Source organism: Pieris brassicae, chromosome 1 (genome assembly GCF_905147105.1).
Source record: "Pieris brassicae chromosome 1, ilPieBrab1.1, whole genome shotgun sequence".
Classification (NCBI taxonomy): domain Eukaryota; kingdom Metazoa; phylum Arthropoda; class Insecta; order Lepidoptera; family Pieridae; genus Pieris; species Pieris brassicae.
Genome location: NC_059665.1, coordinates 4,846,058 through 4,867,648, shown reverse-complemented (window position 1 = coordinate 4,867,648; position 21,591 = coordinate 4,846,058). Strand labels below are relative to the sequence as shown.

At 32.7% G+C, this 21,591-nt stretch overlaps 1 protein-coding gene across 17 annotated transcripts in view; it reads left to right on the top strand.

Moving 5' to 3' along the window:
- Nucleotides 1-324: 324 nt before the first annotated feature.
- The window catches only part of LOC123707166 (glutamate-gated chloride channel), a 37,515-nt gene continuing 16,248 nt past the window's right edge, over nucleotides 325-21,591 (top strand). For all 17 annotated transcript variants that reach the window (XM_045657136.1, XM_045657093.1, XM_045657128.1 and 14 more), the window contains exon 1: nucleotides 325-599. The gene's annotated coding sequence lies outside the window, so the exon portion shown is untranslated. The remainder of the gene's footprint in view (nucleotides 600-21,591) is intronic.

The window sequence follows — 21,591 nt, the reverse complement described above, 5'->3', positions numbered from 1 at the left end:
ACATGTCGAAGAAATTTCAAAAATAAACCACCCAAAAAATCATTCAAAGAAATCTTTACAACATCGTAAAATAAAAGACAATCTGACCCCGCACCCAAGACATAAAATTAAACTTGTACAATTTCTAGACAAGAAAAGCCATTTAGATGTTAATAAAATATATTATTTACCTAAAACATAAAAAGGACACGAACAAAAGAATTGTATTTGGCTATTAGCGTAGTGCGCATGCCCGCCACTGCGCCACTCGGCGAGCGCTGCCCCCTGGCGGCCTGACGATGCAGTGAGTTGCGTAACAAAGCGTACTTGCTTTCAAACGTTACGCTGAAACTTTCGTTCCGTGTGTCGAAGGAATGGATTAACGTAATTCAGCCTAAAGTTTTCGCGACCTTTGGTTTCAACAAAAAATATTTTTCTCAAGTTATTTTTTTTATGGAAAAAATATATTGTGAAAACTACTGTGTATTTTGCCGGTAATATTAGTGTGGACTGAAAGTGTTCGTGTTATTTTGTTTCCGTTTGCTTGTAAGCTGGTAGACGTGTCCGGTGGGACCGCGCTGGTGGTACCAAGGATCGATACTGCGGTAGGAGCGGCAAAGGTAAAGTTTAGGATCTTCCTACTTTAAGTTTAAGTATTGAAATCGTAGAATGTAAGATAGATTTTATATTAAAAGAGTTGGAGGTATAAGCTCCTCTTGCAATCTTTACAATAAAATAACAAATTTTAGAAATTTGGAAACATCAATCTAACACGATAACTACTTAAATACTTTCGTATTGTCTCGAATTAGTGTAGAAAAATTAAAATATTTGATAGAAAGTTGTGGGTCCATAAAATAACTTTGGCATCAAATTACTATTTATAGTTCACTTTTAACCACCACTTCCAATCCTCATAACACGATTATTTCATGTCTATTGACAGTAATTCAGTTTTGTACAAAAATTGGGCTCAGGCCAAAAGACGACGTCAAATATCCTCAAAGAATTAGGTCACAAATAATTATCTAATTGAAGAGAGTTTTATCAAGACAGTGTCAACCATCCTCATACACTTCTCGTTTACAAAAGACCAAATTATAAATTGACATTTTATAAATCTATAATTAGCTTCAATGGCAGTATGACCATTACAATTTTTTAATTACCGTGGGAACATTTTTATTGTGTGTGAGTGTAGTAGCTATTTCATACATCTGCACATTATCTACCATTCTAGTTTTTACGATTACAGCATTAGTTAACGAGCGCAACGTACGAAAATATCATAAGTACTAAAAGAAAGGTTATAGTAACATTGACATTTTATTTTATACAATCCAATGTATTGGTCAAACCCTTTTTAGTATGTATATTCCTAATATCCCCTAATTAAGGGAGAACATGGGACGGAACATACAAGAAATAAAGCCTCAATGAAATCATAAAAAATGGAAGAAAGAAGATACTGGGTAGGGTATTCCTACCAACTATATTCGGGACGTTTTTAAATTAATAAAATTTCTTAATGTAAGGTAAGGTTAAGCCGCCTAAGGAAAGCATGCATCCGCCCAGAGACCAATGATACATTATGTATTTGAACCCAAAGTTAATGTGCACTTTTTGTAGCGTTGCTTCTGAAGTATATTTTAATGCTTTCAATATGAAAGTCAGAATTAAAAAGCTAAACTTGACCATACATACAGTAAATGAAAACACTTCGACTATAATAATCTTCAAGCAACAGTTTCTCCCATTTTATCACAGCTAAAACACAAGTTAACGGAAAGAGACAAAAAATTGCTTCTGAATTATATCTCTATCCACTCAGTATAATTGGTTCTATGTATCAAAAACAATTTCATTACTTTAATTGTCTTTGTACCTGCGCTGATCCGTCTACGTGCGTAAAACATAATTTGTACTATTACAAAGATGTTTAGAATAATACTTAACTTGCTTACCACTTCAATAAAAGCTATTAATCCAAAAACATTACGCCTCTTAGTCTAATAGCCACGTCGTTAATTACACATTTTACGCTAGAAAAATCCATAAAATACGTCTTACTTAAAAATTACGTAAAAACTCGTCGGGCAGAGCAAGTTTTCTTATTTCTAAATATGCACAGATTTTTTCAATTTTATTTTTCAAAAATGCTTCTTAGCTTAACTTGCATGACGTAGTTCCATTGGGAATTCAAAATTGATGAGAATACTGGTTAGTTGCAGAATACAAAATGAAAAACATGCCTCTACTTGAATTTCAAATATTATTACAGAATATTGAAATATAACGTTACTAATCAAAACATGTATAAAAAATTGTTTTTTCAAGTTTAGGACGCTGTTGGTAAAGTTTAGTTATGAAAGCTGCAACGGTCAAATACTGTTAGATTTACGATTTTTTTAAAGTCATTCGAATACTTTCGAAATGGAAATTTATTTCTCGGGAATAGGACTTGGTTAAATACTTTACAGACAATTCATAATCGTACTTTTTGCGACCCAGAAACCGCTAGTACACTTCAAACTGGAAACATGCCACAAAAATCGAATCCAAAACTAGGCTGAACGTGTTAATTAATCTCTGCTTAAACGACTACTCTTCCAGTGAACTGTCATATTCTCGTTACATCATAATAAATGTAATGCTCTGTATAACTTGTCCAAGTTAATATTATGCAGAGTAAATTCAAACATTTCTACTTGATTTCAAAGCCGTTTGTTGGAAATATAATAAACAATTTATAGCTGTGAGTCGGGAAAGCGAGTTTCCTGAGTTCCTTACTCTTGAATATTTTTGCATTGATTTAGTCACCTCCATTACATTTATAAATAAAGTTGCCAAACAAATAGACGTCTATAAATGAACTCGGCCTAGGGCGTGCGTTTGACTGGCGTAGAACTGGTAGTATACTATGGTTACCTCGCAACTTTCAGTGTGTCGATTCAAAATTGTAGGAAAATAGTTATAGATGTTTGAATATAAGCTGTTTTGTCTTATATATTTAATTTTCATCTCGATAAATAGAAACATTTGGGTTTTTTTTATTTATAATTTTGTTTTGTTCCTTCCTATTTTTTAAATCATTACGTCATGTGTACATAAAAGTCAAGCACGTGTTTAGTAATAAAAATATTAAGTTTATGCAGTTAATTCACATTATTTTTTCGCACAACGATTAACAAAATAAAAAACAATTACATATTGTAACAGGTGGCATTATCTCTATTGATCGAGCTCTTCCAGGTAACCCTAATGTAATATAACTAGTGATTTTAATTCATAACTGAGAATCATGTGTTTTATGTCAGTTTTAGTAATAATTATTTTTAATTAAGACATTTTTAAAATACAAACATTACTAGTTCTAACTGTTTATATCTGCGCCGAAGGGCGTTAATCCATCAAGTGGATTATCAGAGATGATCAAAGCCTTACCGCACTACTGAGCATAACAAAACAAAGGCTTTTAACAAATATTAAAAGCAGGCCAAGGATTTAAGTATTCCGTGATTTTTTTAATCATGACAAATTCCATAATGATAAAAGCGTTTTAGCGGTATATAATGCATACGTCATAACAATATTGTCTTTTGTTTACGTATCATACATTTAAATGAAAACACGACCGTTTGAAAGGCTTCGAAACGTTAGAAAAATAAACACGTAAAAATAGCGTTGATATTTTCAATCTAAAAATGGTTTGTAGAAAACACTGGCCACCAAAAACGTTTAATCAAATATCTAGTCACTATAGTAGATCTATCGTTTATTTATTTTAACGACGTCTCCACATTTAGTAGCGTATTTTTCATAAATAGACAGAAAAGAAATTGTCACTATATAAAACATTTGATGAGTACGTATTTTATAAAAGCGTTCCTTGAATAAATAGAAGTTAAATATTCGATTTTTAGAGACCCTCTCCCTGATTTTTTTAGTCATAATAAATAATAAACCAAAACAAGTATTAATAAATATTTTGTTTTTATGACACACAATCACGACCATTTTATTTCATAGAACATCACATAAGTACAGTGACCCGTTGACGTCATGCTTCTTTAACGATGCAATTAAGTACAACGAGAAATGTACTCAAATGTGCATAGAGATCTCAACTGCAGTCTATTCTATGCAACATTCGAGTGTATGAACGAATGACAGAATCAATATTGTCCATGTCCAGTATATAATTGAACTCAACTAAACGCTAATGTTTGTTTTTCATATAAAAAATATTATCTGTTATTAAAGTATGGTACTTCGACTTTTTTATAATACATTTCAATAGACTATTTAAAGACCCAGTCTTAAGCCATTTATTCGTTCTATTTTTAAATTCAACAAAAGTAAGTTAACAATCGTGTAATGAGACCGTCGTGGTTTAGAAAGACATTTTAAACAGACCACCTTGAGATGCATTCTAAGAATTAAAGTCTATATTTGGCCAATGTGTTTGTTAAAACTTGAGCACGTTTCGTCTCCTCAATTGTTTGTGCCAATGCCAAGGTTAGTGGAGAATGTGTATTCTATTTAATTGTTTCATGATATGTGACTGGCAATTGTTTTTGCAAAAACTTTGGATCTGTAATGTGGCTTTACTCGCTTCTGTTTTACAACCGCTCATCTTCCAATAAGGATAGTATTTCCAAAACTCCTTCTGTATGCCGTAAAATGGTAATTCTTAACAATCATTCCTATATTCTTATATTAATAATAGTAGTATTTATCTTTTCAGCTTCACATACTCAGAGAATCGGGTAACATAGACGCGAAATCAATTTGTAGTCAATAGTGTGTGATATTTTTAAACTTTTACTAAACAAATAAAATAAAAAATGTTTGTTTTAAAATACATAAATTGTTTTACAATAAAAATTTAAATATTTATATTTTTTTCTATTAAAAAGGTACAACTAATATGAAACATATTGTAAATAAATTAGTTAATTATTACCAAAATATAATTCTTTTTAGGATCAATTTGTTGATATTTTAAAGAGAAATACAGATTTATGTAGTCGATGAAGTTTTAATTAAAATGTCAGGTTGTCACGGGTAAACTCATTGGAAACCTCGAACAAAAAAAGGAGACCGGGAAGTTTTCATTGTTATAACTTTGAGAAGTTGAGATGCTGAAATACATTGCATTATAACAACAGAATTTCTGTAAATAACAGCGAATATTCGCCTATAATAGACCTATTTTACTACAACACGTAGTGATGGCCATCGTGTATGGAATAGGAATAAAATTGTTCTTCTGTGTTTTTTTACCTTATAAAAGGTTATACTTTGTTTTAGTAATATATATGCAGACACAAATCTTAGTATATTATCATCCTTTTCATATCCAAGTACATACTATTTAAACACGTCCACACTTTCCTTGACGACTTTTGTAGAATAATGTTTAATATCTTACTTAGAATAATTATAAATGGCAAATTATTTTATTAAATTGTTCATACGATGATAAAAAAGACTTAATATTTATGTAATTCAAGTCTTACTTCTGAATGTTCTATAAATCTCGAATTACCATAATATAATAAGGATAAAACGTATGTTTATTCATTATAACAATGTATTTTTAGTACGTTTAGGTAGAATTGTTATAGACGCAGCTTAAAACTCGGCATTTGTGGTGGCGTAGCGCCGTGAAGTCGGTCGAAGCTTAGACGGCTTTAAGTGGCAACGCTTTCGTAGTCCGCGAGCCTCGAAGACCTTTTGCTACGAGCAAATCAATATTTGTTCGTAGCAAAAAGCTTATTATGTTATTACACGGACAACCTATTAACAGGAGTTGGGTTCACAGATATTACTATATATATGTACTATAAATAGGCGCAACAAAGTATTTGCCTACGTAGTATTTAATTAAGTATTAAAACGAAACAGGAAAACCGATCTTAAATTGTATAATATATGTAAACTGCTTTAACAAATATAAAGTTACACTCATTTGTATGTTCTATGCAACATAGCCTTTTAAGGCTATCTTATACTATAAGATTTTGTGCATTATTCATATTTCATATTATGTAACGGGCGAATTTTCGAACTCGGTTGCGCTTACAATTTTCACCCGTAGTTGGTTCGAACAAAAAGATTAAATTGACCATTGAAGCGCTCTGGCCTATATTGGTTATCTCAAAATCGTTCGATCTCGATCGAACGAAACATGAGAAAATATAAATTCCCTTCTGCGTTTTGATATTAGAATCGTTTATAGACAATTTTGCCAAGATATTCAAAAACAATCAAAGGTATTCTGTGGCATAGATTAGATGTTGAGACGGTGTGTTAGTATAACATTACGTACAAGATTTTTAAAATTGAGAATTTATATTTTTTCTCTAATGGACAGTAATATTGTTAGGGTAAAGGGTATGTAGGTAAGATGCGTTTAGTCTGTACTTGTGTATTATATGCTTCATTTTACAAACGTACATTTTATTAATCTCAATATATTTTCACTCGAGTATTTATACCAATGTTAAAACATATAGCACCTTCACAGCTGCCTCGCTCGATACTATCTTTGTTCGTAGCTCGGGGCTTAGTTGCTCATAAGCTTCTTAGTGTGGCTCGTACGTGTATTTCATACCAAATTGCTACACGGTTCACTTTATGTATACAATATTTGCCTTTGTTTCTTTATTAATGCTATCAAAATATTCAATAGCATATTCTGACATCTTCCAAAGTCTTTATTTTAGCAAGAGATTAACTTTATATACTTAAAAAGCCTTTTTTACCTAGAGTATAAAAAGTCATAAATATTTAAAGTCCGAGTACTAATGGATCACTTTATACAAATGGTATTTCTATTCAAAATCGTCACACTAAAGTCAATTCTATTATAAACCACAATGTGTATAAAATTAAAGTTTGGTGCCATAAAACCATACATACCTACTATATGTATACTTAACAATACTTCAGACATAAAAAAATGAAGCGCTAAAAACTTTGCCTTATTTCTGCGTATTTCCGCAGGGAGAGTCATAGTTAGAGAAACGTTGCAATTAACTGGGGCGAAATATACGTCTAAGAAACTGGTAGCAATTTACCAATTTAATATATTGAATATAAACAACAAAAATTTGAAGGTATTCAGCGATATAAAGCCGTTGTTATTAATCTTTTTTCTCAAACGTTTTGAAATTTACATATCGAACTCAGCCCAATATTTAAAGGTTTTTATGCAATTACAATACTTATTTCCCGTGTTTTTAGTATTCAAATTTATATTGGTAACAGTAAAACACACAAAACAATTTTTAAATTCCTTTCCAGTGAGTGTGTAATGAACAACAGATCAATAGAATATATTAGGCACAGGCTTTCATAGCCATTCTGGCGACTCTAGTATTTAGGTCAAATCACGCTATAAATAATTCATACACCTTTACTGACGTAGACCTAAATGGAGTATGTAAATGTTTCATAGTCGTAATAGCTATACTCACAAAAAATTTACCAGAGATTAAAAATGGAAATTTCACACTGGCCACTTTGTCGTTCAGCTGTTGCAGATGCATTATTCTTATTACATAACATTAACATTAGTCGATTATTTGTTCTTCTTCTTATCCGGTACACTCTTGACCGAGCGGTCGTGATCGCTATGTAGTAGTGGTATTAGAAGGGGCAGATGTGATGCGTTTCATGACGTTTCACTATGTTGCCTATGAGAGGAGGAGAGGTCATCCTGCTACACTCATTGAGTGAACCTCCTGCGGCAGACTTGATCTGGTCAGTCCAATGCGTAGGTGACCTTCAGCGCAGTCTACTGCCTTCCACCTTCCCCTGGACGACAAGGCGTTCTATGAACTAAACACCACGCCAAGATACATGTCCGAAGAATGTAAGGATGCGAGATTGTACTGTTGAAAGCAGTCGCTGCTTAATACCGAGTTCTTGAAGTATCGAGACGTTTGATCGAAACTCGGTCCACGAAACCTCAAGCATTCTCCTCCAGCACTACATTTCCAGAGCGTCTATTTTCTGTCTTTCCTCATTCGACAGCCGCGTCCAGAAATATGGTATATACAGTTAATTATAAATACAGGCTAAATAAGCACTATAGAATATACATATAACAGAGATATTAAGGCACAATTAAAAAAATATCTTTTACAAAACTACCTATGCCACGTCCTTGCAAGGTTCTGCTCGTTATCTACAATAACAGAACAACATTTCTAAGTCACATAAATTGTATGACTCGTAAAGCAGGATTGCGTTAGCCTCTTAAGGGGAAGATACAGTTCAAACGTTATCATGATTAATTGATGTAAGTAATTGTGATTTTATAAATTTAATATGAGTATAAGTCAAAGTCAAAATCAAAATCATTTATTTAAATAGGTAACCCGGTGTGCACTTATGAACGTTAGAAAAGAAATACATAATAAATGCTTCTAATTTTACATTTAATGCCAGTTCTTAAATCAAGTGTGTAGAACGGAAGAGAAGAACTCGCAATAAACCCTCCGCTACTCTTTTTAATCGACAAGTTTCTTGTTTTATATGCTTTATTCAAACAGTATTGGCCTAGTGGCTCTGATTTGTCAATCAATGAAATATGTATTATTAATCCCTCGTGGAACCACTAAATAGCTGAACTAATGAAGTTATGATGACGTGTGCAGGCGTCGTTTATGGATTTGGCTTGCAACTCTCATCTCTGAGGACGTAGGTTTAATACCCGGCTTTGCACCAATGGATTTTCTTTCTATGTGCGTATTTAACACTAACTCGAACGGTGAAGGAAAACATTGTGAGGAAACCTTGCCTTAGACCCAAGAAGTCGACGGCGTGCGTCAGGCACAGGAGGCTGATCGCCTACTTGCCTATTCGATTAACAAATGATCATGAAACAGATACAGAAATCTGAGGCCCAGACCTAAAAATTTTTTGGCGCCATTGATTTATTTATAAGATCATTATAAATTGATAACGTGTTTAAAATAAATATATTTGATTTTTGCCTATAATTCAGATATATTTTTTCAATGAAACACATTTATATACTCTCATCCCGATTATTTTTAAATATCTGTGTGACCTTTTATGTGTAATCCCACCATTCATGACGGGCACTTTGCCACTCTCTGCCACCAATTGCTGTTTTCTTAATCTAGTCTATCAATATTCTAAATTGGCTTTGCTCGAGCACCAGTTCAGTACCATCTAGTTCTACTTTACAATTCCTCCTCCCATGTGCCCCGCATATTTTCACCTTATTAATTTTTAAATGAATCAGAAGCTAACAAATTTTACGTTTTTTTTACTTATAACAACAATAATCTGTTTTTTTTTAATAATTTACCGCAATCTACTAAAGTAATATTTGTCTAATTTATATGTAAATTTAGTGGTTTTGAACTATATTCGTCCGTTGGAATATTATTTCGTACAGCTTAACGTTTATATTTGCTGCTGGGCATTTTGTCGCTTAAGTGACGTTATACATAATCAGGGTCAATGCAATTTTGCTCAACCACACCTCCATTTAATAGCTTTTTAAGCATTATACAACACTTAATGGTTTTGAGCGAATTAATTATGATATGATATTGTATGATTAATATTAGAAATAATCTACACTTTGTTCCGTGAGAGCGAGAACTTACTACATTTTTTTAAGAGAATTGCGCAGATGACCTAAATCGTGCTTACTTTATTTTTGCATTACAACTATTATCTCAATAAATATAACGCACATTACTGCTAAATGACATATCTATTTCAATAGACCTTATTTATATTTGTAGTTGCCTTAGATTATAGTATTTTGACGTAAGAACCCTAACCCTGATGCTTGTGGCGGCGTCCATGCGTCGGGTTGTCTCTCTCCCTAAAATAAGGCGAGGGGTCGATGGCTGGCCATGCGTCATACTCGTGAACGGGTACTACTTGTAGTGACTGTCGGACTTGAATTTGTGTTGGTGTATGTTAGTTATTTTAACTATGTATTTGCGTGTTGTTCCCACAAGAATGTAGGTGCGTGCTCCTATTTCACCATGCCTCCTGCTGATAGAGGAAAAACTTTAAAACTTATTTTATTTTTATTAGTTTACTATTAATTACTTAAGAAGTCATGTGTAACATGGTGTAATAGTTGCAGCTCCTTACAAACATTTGTAGAATAAAAAACTTGGTGATTATAAAGAGGGGGGTAGAGTTTATTGCCAATCCTTTTCTTCCGTTCTACGCCCTTGATTTGAGAACTGGCAGTAAATGTAAAATTAGAAATATTTATTATGTATTTCTTGTCTACCGTTCATAAGTGTACATTGTGTTATCTATATGAATATATGACTTTGACTTTGACTAATAAGGTTCAAATTTCAAAATTATATGTATAACCTAAAGCCAATACGAAAACTTTACTTTAATTTCTATGTGTATTAATGGGTTAATAAGGTCATATTATCAGAAAACTTTTGTCATTCTAGTCCTTAATTTATTGATTTTTATCTTTATATTAAATTTGTTTAGCTTTTCTTATTTATTTCAAACAAGTTATATGTTCTCGCAGATGTTGTCTGAAATTTCACTATTATTTATTATCACTTATTTATTCATAGGAAGTTGGCACGGCACGCAAATGATTGTTATCGAAATATCGACCTACTATTAATTTTCCGGCATGATCGAAGGTGCTATCTAGCGCAGAGTGGTTATGACAAATCAATTTCTGTCATTCGTTATGTTTGTATAAATCTTGCATGCTTGCGTGATATCTTAATATAAAATACATATATTTGCCATCCACCTGTAAGGGGTAGATGAGCAATATCTACAAAAGTAAATCTATAGAATTTTTATTTAACATAATTTCGTATACCGTCTACGAAATACAATAATATGACACTATGGTGTTAAAATTTTTTTAAAGGTCGGAATACAATACAAACATAAACTATGAAGCTTCAACCTGTAAATGGAAATTCAAAACTATTATTTAATTTATCTATTCTGGTCACGGATAAAACTTTAATTCAGTCGAATATAACTATTGTCTAGATCGTGGGATAAAAGATTGAAGACTTGAAACAACAAAATTAACTTGAAACTACAAGAAAGAGATGCATATGACAACAAAAGAAAATATGAACTGATGACGTAATGACACTAGCGGGGAAAAACTGGATGAATTTACTCGAGAGAAAGAGAAATAGAAAAATATGGAGGAGGCTTTTACCCTTAAAAGGGCCTTACAAATGCACTAACAAAACTATCCTTAATTTTAGAACTTATACTAATACAACTAATATTTATACTTTGAAATGTAAACTAAACAATTATTGTATTGATTAATTATTAAATCTCTAATAATTATATAATTATCGTAAATTTTAAAAACTGTTGTTACATTAAAATTAACGCAATTTCCTAAATACAAAAATTGACATTGTAAAAAAGCAATGAGAGATCGATAAAATTAGCCATGCAATGTTGCCAAGTTGGCTTGCGTCCGTGACCGAGAAGACGCGGTCGTGTCGCGTCACTCCACAACTGGTCACACTCCCAACATACTCACCAGCGTGACAAATTACGCGTTTTCACACATTAGCATTACACGCTTCTTCAGGTGTCATCACATTTAAGCCCTAATTTATCGCTTTAAGCCGGCCGAACGACTATAAGCTCAACCTGGCTGTATAAATCTTCAACATTTACATTCATAGTATATTAGGTTGGGGAAAAAGTCTTTTCGCATTATAGTATGTATGTAATTGTAATAAAATCTCTATGGCTATTTGTATCTGGGGTAAATTCAATACATTTTAAAATTTGACTACAAAATAAAACACCGCAAAAAAATTGCGATGTTTATGGACCTAGTGCAGTGTCTGTGAAAGTAATACAAATTTAGTTTAAGCGTTCAATCCGGAAATTTTGATGTCAAAGATGCACGTCGCTCTAGTCCTTATTACGGATAAAATGGATACCACATTTTTGAAAAAGTGGAGCAAGATCAGCATATCAGTAGTTACGACGTAGCTGGAGAACTGGGAATTAATGACAAAACAGTTTTGGCGCATTTGAAAAAAACTGGGCACGCAAGCTCGATATTTGGGTACCTTACGAGCTCACTGAGTTCAATTCTTCGCCCCTGTTTATATTTCTTTTTAAATCGTAAAATCTACCTGACAGCTACTGCCTATTAGAATAAAAGTAATTTCTTTCTAAAAAACATCCATATAAAAATATTGCACATTATTTCATAATGTCATTCGGAGTTTGAAATCATAATGGTCTTCGACCTGAACATTAACGTCCACTAATCATAATTAGGTAGGTAATCGAAATTCCACTGTTGCACACGACAACGTACTTTGACAGATTAGCTGCTTGTTGATATTGCTAAAGCTCTGGTATTTGTGTTCCCATTTACTAAATACGTTATATGAAAAGGATTTAAATGTACAATCACTTGGGAATAAAGCTTCCAGTGACGTTAAATTTTGCTCGTATTTATTCTGTCTCGATTATGGCACTGTCGGACATTTAAGCTGTTAAATTTTATTTTTTATTAAATCTGTCTAAAAATAATCATATATGATTTTAAATAGCATTGCATTTATAGAACATGAGTTAAATGGGCATGAAGCTTATCTGTTGTTAAGTTATGCACGCATGGGCACTCTCAATGAGAGTCGGACTCTCTCGCGAGTGCGTAGCCGGCCTTTGAAGAATTAGTACGCTCTTTTCTTGAGGGACCATAAGTTAAATTGGTTCGGAAACAAACATTTCAACAGTGGGTAGCTCTTTCCTTAAATAAGGCCCAGTTGTGGAACCACGGACGTGGAGGTGAAACTGGTTGACGTCCGATTATAAAACGTGGCTGCAGATTTTAATCCGAAAAACTTCTCTGAACACTCTTCATTGTAACTGGGGTAACCAAAAAGGGGCCAAAGGATCAATCCGATCGGAAAGTGACTGGTTGTCGACGATTCGAAATGGCTCTTCGTTGAATACGGTCAAATGGAATGAGCTGATACTGGGGAACTCCCACCTAGAGGTGAAGACAGTATCAACCTTCTGAGGGGTTAATTTAGCCTTCCAAATGACCGCCAAACTGAACGTAACAGGAATATTGCCGGTTAAAATCGTACATTTATCTATTTACGTGACATTTTACGTATATGCATAACTCTGGGTTCAAACTAAGCAATAATGTAAAAAGGAACAATAAATTTTAAACAAACAACAACGTCCAAAAAAGCATTTTCCTTTATTTATCTCGTCATCAATAGACTGTCAGAATTAATTGGCGTAAAAACTTAAAAGCGTTGAAGTGTGAAATTGTGACATTAAGCCAATTTATCGTACCTATATGCAACTTGTTGAAAGTCATTCTGGGAAATTTGAAAAATGTTGCTGAAACGTTTCTCATGAATCAAGCAATAAATTATCTATCTTAAACTAATACTTTGTTTTATTTTAAATTATAATTAAATACGAATATGTTTAAAAGTAAAGTTTATAAGTTTGATCGTAGAAAGTAAAATTTGATTAAAATAAATTTGTAATTTCTTTTACTAGAAACAGCTATAGTGACTAAGTATATAAGACTAAGATGTGATATTTGATTGTGTTATGGCGATTTGTTGAAACAAAGTAGCTTGGCAGCATCCTGTCTTTATAACCATAACTTTATAGGAGTAGCTTTCGTTTGTTGCACAAAACCTCCATCATTCTAGATCTCTAGGATTTACCTGATACTACCGTAGCAAAACATTTTTAAGTACCTACTAAACTCGTTCTTTTAAAAAAAATTATCTGAAAATAAAATTAAATACATGGTTTTTAACTACCTATTATCCACAAACTGGGTTTGAATGTGAATGAATTGATAAAGTAACAATGATCTATATAATTTTGCGGATTTATATTTACAATAATTCACTGTAGTGAATAGTACAACAATAGCAGTAGTCTTGTACTTAAAGAACCAGGCATATAAATCGCATTTATTTCCTTTCTCATTCCTCTTCCATATATTAGGTCCTTACATATGAAATTGGCGTTTTCTCGTACTGGCCACTTTGACCTCAAATACCTCCTCTTTGGTTAGGAATTTCAAATTCAAATTTGTACAGCTATTTACTGATGTATTTGTGCTTCGATGACCGTCATTCATTTATTTTTTTCTTCTATTTTTTTCTGCGGAAACGACTCGAAGGGTGAATAATGTGTATGGCGGTCATGTTGCACAAGAAAACACAGTTCGTTTTTGGTTCCAACGTTTTCGTTCTGGAAATTTCGACCTGCAAAACAAGCCCCGTGGACGGCCTGAGACCCAAGTTGATAATGAAGTATTGAAGGCTTCCGCAAACCACGTCCGAGTTAGCTGCAGGCTGCGGTGTTAGTGATAAAACTGTTTTAATTCACTTGAAGCAAATTGGGAAAATTAAAAACTTGAAAGGTGGGTACCTCACGAATTGAATGAAGCCAACCGGCAAACGCGCGTCGACTGCTGCGTTACATTACTGAACCGGCACAATAATGAAGGTATTTGTATCCGAATCATTACTTGTGATGAAAAATGGATTCTTTACGATAGTGGGAAGCGCTCAGCGCAATGGTTTGATCCTGGCCAGCCAGCCAAAGCCTGCCCCAAGCGAAAATTAACCCCAAAAAAGTTACTTGTAAGCGTTTGGTGGACTAGTGCCGGTATTGTTCATTGCAGTTTTCTCAAATCTGGCCAGACTATTACGGCTGATGTCTTTTGTCAGCAATTGCAAACCATGATGGAAAAGCTAGCGGCTAAACAACCTAGGCTGGTCAATCGCTCCACGCCACTGCTACTTCACGACAACGCTAGACCACACACTGCACAAAAGACGGCTATCAAATTAGAAGAGCTTCAATTGTAATGTCTAAGACATCCTCCGTACTTCTCCTACGTAAAGGGATCAATGAAGTACCTATGAGATGGCAAAAGTGCATAAAACAATGGTTCATACTTTGATTAATTAAATATATTATATTTAAAAATATTCGACTTTTTGTTCCTCCCATACAAAACGCCAATTTCATATGTATAATATAAGGCTACATTATCTTAGCAATAAGCATAACAAAGAAAAACTTTATTCATAAAAAATTACTTTATGCAACAGAGTTTAATAAGAGATAAATTCCGGGAATCTTACAAAAGAAATAATTTGATAAATAAGAAAGAGGCACTGAGTTCCTAACACAAAAGTCAGTCAACATAAAACCAGATTTTAAACGCTTCTGCTAAAGTAATTTTTTACACTTTTCAGACTTTTCAATTATCATAAATATTTTGTACAATTTAAATTAGTGATAATGATAATTGCGTTAACTATGAGAAAATGTCCACCATGCGTACATATTTATATTACATATAGATCTTTATAAATGTCAATAAAACTATTTTACAAATTTAGCAGTAAGATATTTTTGAAAGATGGCTGTATTTGGAATTGTCACAAAGTTTTTTTACAGAATGAGATAAAGAAAAACAAAACTATAAGCCGGTTACAAACCTTAAGCACTCGCTAAAATGATTATAAAATAACGAATCTTTAAATGGGAAAGGGTTTATATTTACTGTTGCCTTTTTATTACACGGTTACCCATTACATTTAAAAGGTTTCGCGACCTAATATCATTTTCAAATGGCTGTCTAACTTGACACGAATATTTTCCACTGTATATTAAAACAACATGGTGTGGGTTAAACGCTTTTATTTTCCAAATATTTACGAATATTAAAAAAGAGTTAGGCCGGCCGGTTACTTTTTTGCAACATAAGTCTTTTTCCAACAAATAATAAAAATACACATTCTACTTGATTTTGTAATGCCTTGTATTTCAGAAAACTCTTATTCTTTCAGTTTAAAAAGCACAAAAGACAAATTGCTTATTACATGTAACAAAGAGTTTAAATTTAATAGAAGAGTTTATTAAAATAAAATTATCATGTTTGTGTCTTATTTTACAATAAAACTTCTTTGGTAAAAACATTAACATCTATTTGAACTTTGGCATAATCTGTGGTGTTGGCGCCAAATCAAATAAAAACAATCAATTGTACCTTACATTATTACAGAAAGTTAAATATTAAATTATATCGATAATATATATAATCGATATATATGTTTTATTTTCTATAGATTGAAAGTAAATAATATTATTTTAAAAACTTCGCTTGCTTAGCTGTTACAAACTAAATGGTAATAATAATGAGCTGATAGTAAGTGCTCATTTCACCGTATCACATAATCCTTCAGTGGAATATGTGATCAATAGAACAGCCCCAGGAATGTAAGTCATAGTTGATATCGATATAAGCCAAGTGAGATACTGTGGAGTCTTGGAAATTCGTTATCAATGAAGAAACTTGTAAATTATTTAGTCAAAATTAAACTACTGAACTAAAAAAATTACGTATATTATGTTTATAATTAAAACGTTTTATTTTATTTCCTTTTAGAAATTCAAAACTGAATAGCAGTCAAAATTTAATCAAAATACATTTATATTTCAAACAGTTGCAAAATAATTTATTGATGTTGATGAAATTACTATTTTATAGTAATTAATATACTATTTAACTTCAGATTTTAATAATTAAAATGCAATTGCATACTTTAGGGTACTTACAGATATTTTATTCTTTATGTATCGCATCTGACTATGAATTATATATAATTGAGAAGGCTGTCGCGTCGCTTCTCATTATTAATGTAAATAAGTAGGTACGTGACTCATGACACGATTTTATTACAGACGCCAAATTGATCCAAGAACTTGTTATTTCTAAAGAAAGTTAAGTAAAAACACAGCAATAAATATAAAGTTCTTTGTCACAGAATAAATAAGTATGACATTTTTTTATTTACTTAACAAATTCTATTCGTATGTTTAGATACAAAGAATTTTCATTAAGTAAATTAATTAAGTCTAACTTTATTTTAGCATTCCGCTTACTTTTCGTATATGTATTGGTAATGTTTTATTATTAACATAGGAGTTGTTTACTGTTCCTGCTAGCCCAAAATGAGAAAGTCGAAAATAGAATCCAGAAAGTTGACGAAACAGTTAAGAATTTATTACAGATAATATGTTATTAAAGCTAGGTCAACAGCAACATTATGGATTTTATCCTTACGATGTTTTAAAGAAATTTCGAATTAGTTTATTGGATAACTGTATTGAGTATGAAATAATAATATATTTCAATGGGTCTGCCAAGGATAGAGAGACGTGGAAACAATTGGGAGAGGCCTATGTCGACAGACAACCTGGTCAAAGAGGTTGCTAATAAATTTATTATTTTGCTACGTCAATTAGATTTAAGAATTCTACTATTATATAAGAATAGCATTTAGTCCGAGAATAAATAGCTTGTATTATTATTATTATTGTAAAAATAAATTTCCCTATATCCATACACCTTATATCTTAGATTAAAGTAGCTAATTATCCTTCTTAAGACATGCTGGTATGCGGACAGACATTCTTTCATACGACGAAATATTTATTGTAAACATAAAAAGAGGCAGAACTATTACTTCAAATTGCATCGGCGTACCTCAAATTTCTCTAAAACTGAGAATCCAACAAAACTACCATGAAACATACTAATGTGGAAATGTAGTACATAATAGCTAGTTTTGATAAGCCAAGAGCTCGTGAGCCTAAGAGGTCAAGCTGAAAGAATGCTGACTAAAGTCCCCTTGAAACTTGCTAAGAAGCCATTGACAGTTAAGCAACCTAGACTTTTACTAGTTAATCAATAAAATAAGTCTTTGCATATAGCTTTTTTGTTTTATAAGTGTCGACTAAAACTTATATCGAATTACTCGAGTATGCATTTTTAATGTTATGAAGGCAGTTGTAGTTGATAGAACCGCTTATATTACAAATTCAAATGTATCTGTTATATTAGGTCCTTACATATGAAATTGGCGTATTTCGTACTGGCTACTTTAATCACGATGTTCTCCTCTTTGGTAAGGAATTCCAAATTCAAATTTGTATAGCTATTTACTCATGTACTTGTGCTTCGATGACCGTCATTCATTTGGTTTTTTCTTCTGTTTTTTTCTGTTTGCGTCACTCATTTTACAAAATGGAAAACTTAAAGTATCGCATCATTTACGAGTACGAGTTCCGCCGTGGCACTAGTGCTGCGGAAACGACTCGAAGGGTGAATGATGTGTATGGCGGTCATGTTGCAAAAGAAAATACAGTTCGTTTTTGGTTCCAACGTTTTCGTTCTGGAAATTTCGACCTGCAGAACAAGCTCCGTGGACGGCCTGAGACCCAAGTTGATAATGAAGTATTGAAGGCTATTGTGGAAGCGGATCCAACGCAAACCACGTCCGAGTTAGCTGCAGGCTGCGGTGTTAGTGATAAAACTGTTTTAATTTACTTGAAGCAAATTGGGAAGATTAAAAAGCTTGAAACGTCTTGAAAGGTCAAAACCTCACGAATTGACTGAAGCAAACAGGCAAACGCGCGTCGACTGCAGCGTTACATTACTGAACCTATTCAGCGCAATGGTTGGATCCTGGCCAGCCAGCCAAATCCTGCCCCAAGCGAAAATTAACCCCAAAAAAGTTACTTGTAAGCGTTTGGTGGCTAGTCCACCAAACGCTTACAAGTAACTTTTTTGCCGGTATTGTTCATTGCAGTTTTCTCAAATCTGGCCAGACTATTACTGCTGATGTCTACTGTCAGCAATTGCAAACCATGATGGAAAAGCTAACGGCTAAACAAACTACCAACAATCGCTCCACGCCACTGCTACTTCACGACAACGCTAGACCACACACTGGACAAAAGACGGCTACCAAATTAGAAGAGCTTCAATTGGAATGTCTAAGACATCTTCCGTACTCCCCGGACCTTGCTCCAACAGATTACCATTTTTTTTTTTCAAAATTTGGACAACTTCTTGCAAGGGAAAAAATTTAACTCTGATGGGGCAGTCCAAATCGCCTTCACAGATTTTATTGATTCCCTTCCGACTGGTCTTTTTAGTAAAGGGATCAGTGAACTACCTATGAGATGGCAAAAGTGCATAGAAAACAATGGTTCATACTGTGATTAATTAAATATATTATATTTAAAAATATTCGACTTTTTGTTCCTCCCATACAAAACGCCAATTTCATATGTAAGGACCTAATATTATAAAAATGGTAAAGCATTTGTCGTGAAACTCGGAATTAAGTAAGTATACTTTAGCAAAATTTTACATAAATTACAATATATGGCGTAAATTACCGTTGTTACTGACATGAAAAGCGTAGGGCACGAATAAGGGCAAACTTTGCTTTTGTTCAATTACGTCTCAAGAAAATTATGTTTAAGTTATTTAATATTTACAAAATTGCATCTTTGCTCATTTACGTCATAATAAATAGTCCTGTTATCCAATAGATAATAAATATAATAATGATAAATAAGAAAAATTAAACTCAAATCTTTAAATTAGATAACATATATAAAATAATAAAATCAAAAGGCTTGAAAACAATGTAAACAATGCAATGAAACCTAAGCTATCATGTACAATTATATGTAGTATTATCACACGTCATTAAAATGTCAAATTTCATCGATTTTTAATCGTCATCATGACATGACATGCATGACACTTTATTACCAATAAAAATTTCGGGAAACCGTCACAGATAAGAACATGAAGTTTAAGTATGACATTAGACGGGGGTCACCGGTTAAAAAAACAGAATTTTAAAAACCGAATGGTCTTTTTTAACAAAAAGAGAGTGAATATATTCAAATACATAAGATTGTTTAAAAGATTACAATAATAAAAGTGTGAAAATTGGGGCTAAAATTATACTCACTGACGGTCTGGGTTCTACTAATTGCCGTCCCAAATTTTAATGTTGTTTATACATCGTAAGAGCTACAGAGGAAAAGGTCGGCCTAATTTACAAGAATATGTAAGTAATGTGTACATATTAAATGCGAATGGCAGTTACCTTACGAATAACAAACTGCTACCTTGGTTTTTGTTGATTACCGCCTTTGTAATTGCCATAAACACGGCACATACAACAAGTAACACCTACTCGCCTAATAATAATAATGAGAAAGGCCCCCAGATCTAATGTAGTCGTCTAAAACTAAGAATTACAATTAATGTCTGCAACGACTTATCGCTAAAAAGCGAACCAAAGACCTCGTCTATCAAATTTTTATAAAATGTCGAAAAAAAATGTAATTCTGACCTAGTTTGGTAGCAAAATGTTTGTGTAATGGAACAATACAAGTTTTAGGCAAAAGCCAGTTGATAATAGTGTTTATGAAGGGTAAAGGCCCTTTAGAAACATTAAAGGCACTCAATCGTACCACTGAATACGACAGACATCTGCACTTAAATGCAGACACATTTATTGCTACTTAAGCAACTCTACGGTAGTTTGTTGATTCGTGTTTTGGTTCTGATAAGCAAAATAGAAATTTAGTCTAAGCTTTTAACTAACATGACTTCATATTTTTTTTATAACAATTATGTAGTATTTTATTTGGGCAACATAATATGCTTGGGATGGTATAAAATTATGAAATACGAACAAAATATAACATATACATTATGCATGAAAGGAATTATTCATTTATTCCATCCTTTCTTAACAGTTACTACTAACTCGATAGAACGACAAAAAAATACCCACACCGATTATCCTAAATAAAAAAAACATTAAAAACTATATTTATATACCTAAATATTATAACTAACTGTATATATATGTAATTGTGAACTCAGCCAGTGTACAATCAAATAGGTCTACCCCAACAGAAATTTTGTTCATAATTTGTATTGCTCGCGTGAGTGGCGCTTCGCTTACAAAGTTGAAATGTGCGCGCGGTACACCCAAAAGTTGTAAACGGAAGCCTCAGGTTTCTACTTGGTACCTGTAGACCCAGTCTCTCAATTATATCCATAGTATGCATATTATATTATAGATACACAAAGTAATTGCCTAGGAACATTTGTCAATTAAATATTGTTGAGATGTCCAAGTGAATAACATCGCGAGTCGTAGTTAATTTCAAATGTTTTTATTGATATAAGCATAACAATTATTAAACAAGCAATTAAATTTGTCTCCACGATATTTACTGCTAGGGAATAAATAAATAGTCTCGTTCTAGTTGGCCCAGTTCGTCAGTTTAACACTAACCCAGATCTTATGACTTGCCAACATTTCAGCTAGTAAGTGCTTGAAAAGAACCACTTTTCCAATAACGAATGTAACGACCACACTGCCCAAAATAAACGAGGTCATTTCATAACAATGTTAAATAGTAATTTCCATTTATTATATAGAATTAGGTATACACACGCCTGATTATTGAATGAATGTTACCTACAAATAAAATTGTTACTTTCTGAGTAATAAAAACTTTATTCATATCTATCCTATAAAAGGACTCCATAGCAAAACTGAGATAACATAGCTGTGATAAGCTACAATTTCTGCGTTTTTTGAGGCCTCTTTCGAGTTCAACGACGACTTTATTAAGGCACGTAGATATCGATATTATGCGTTGATTCCAAATAAG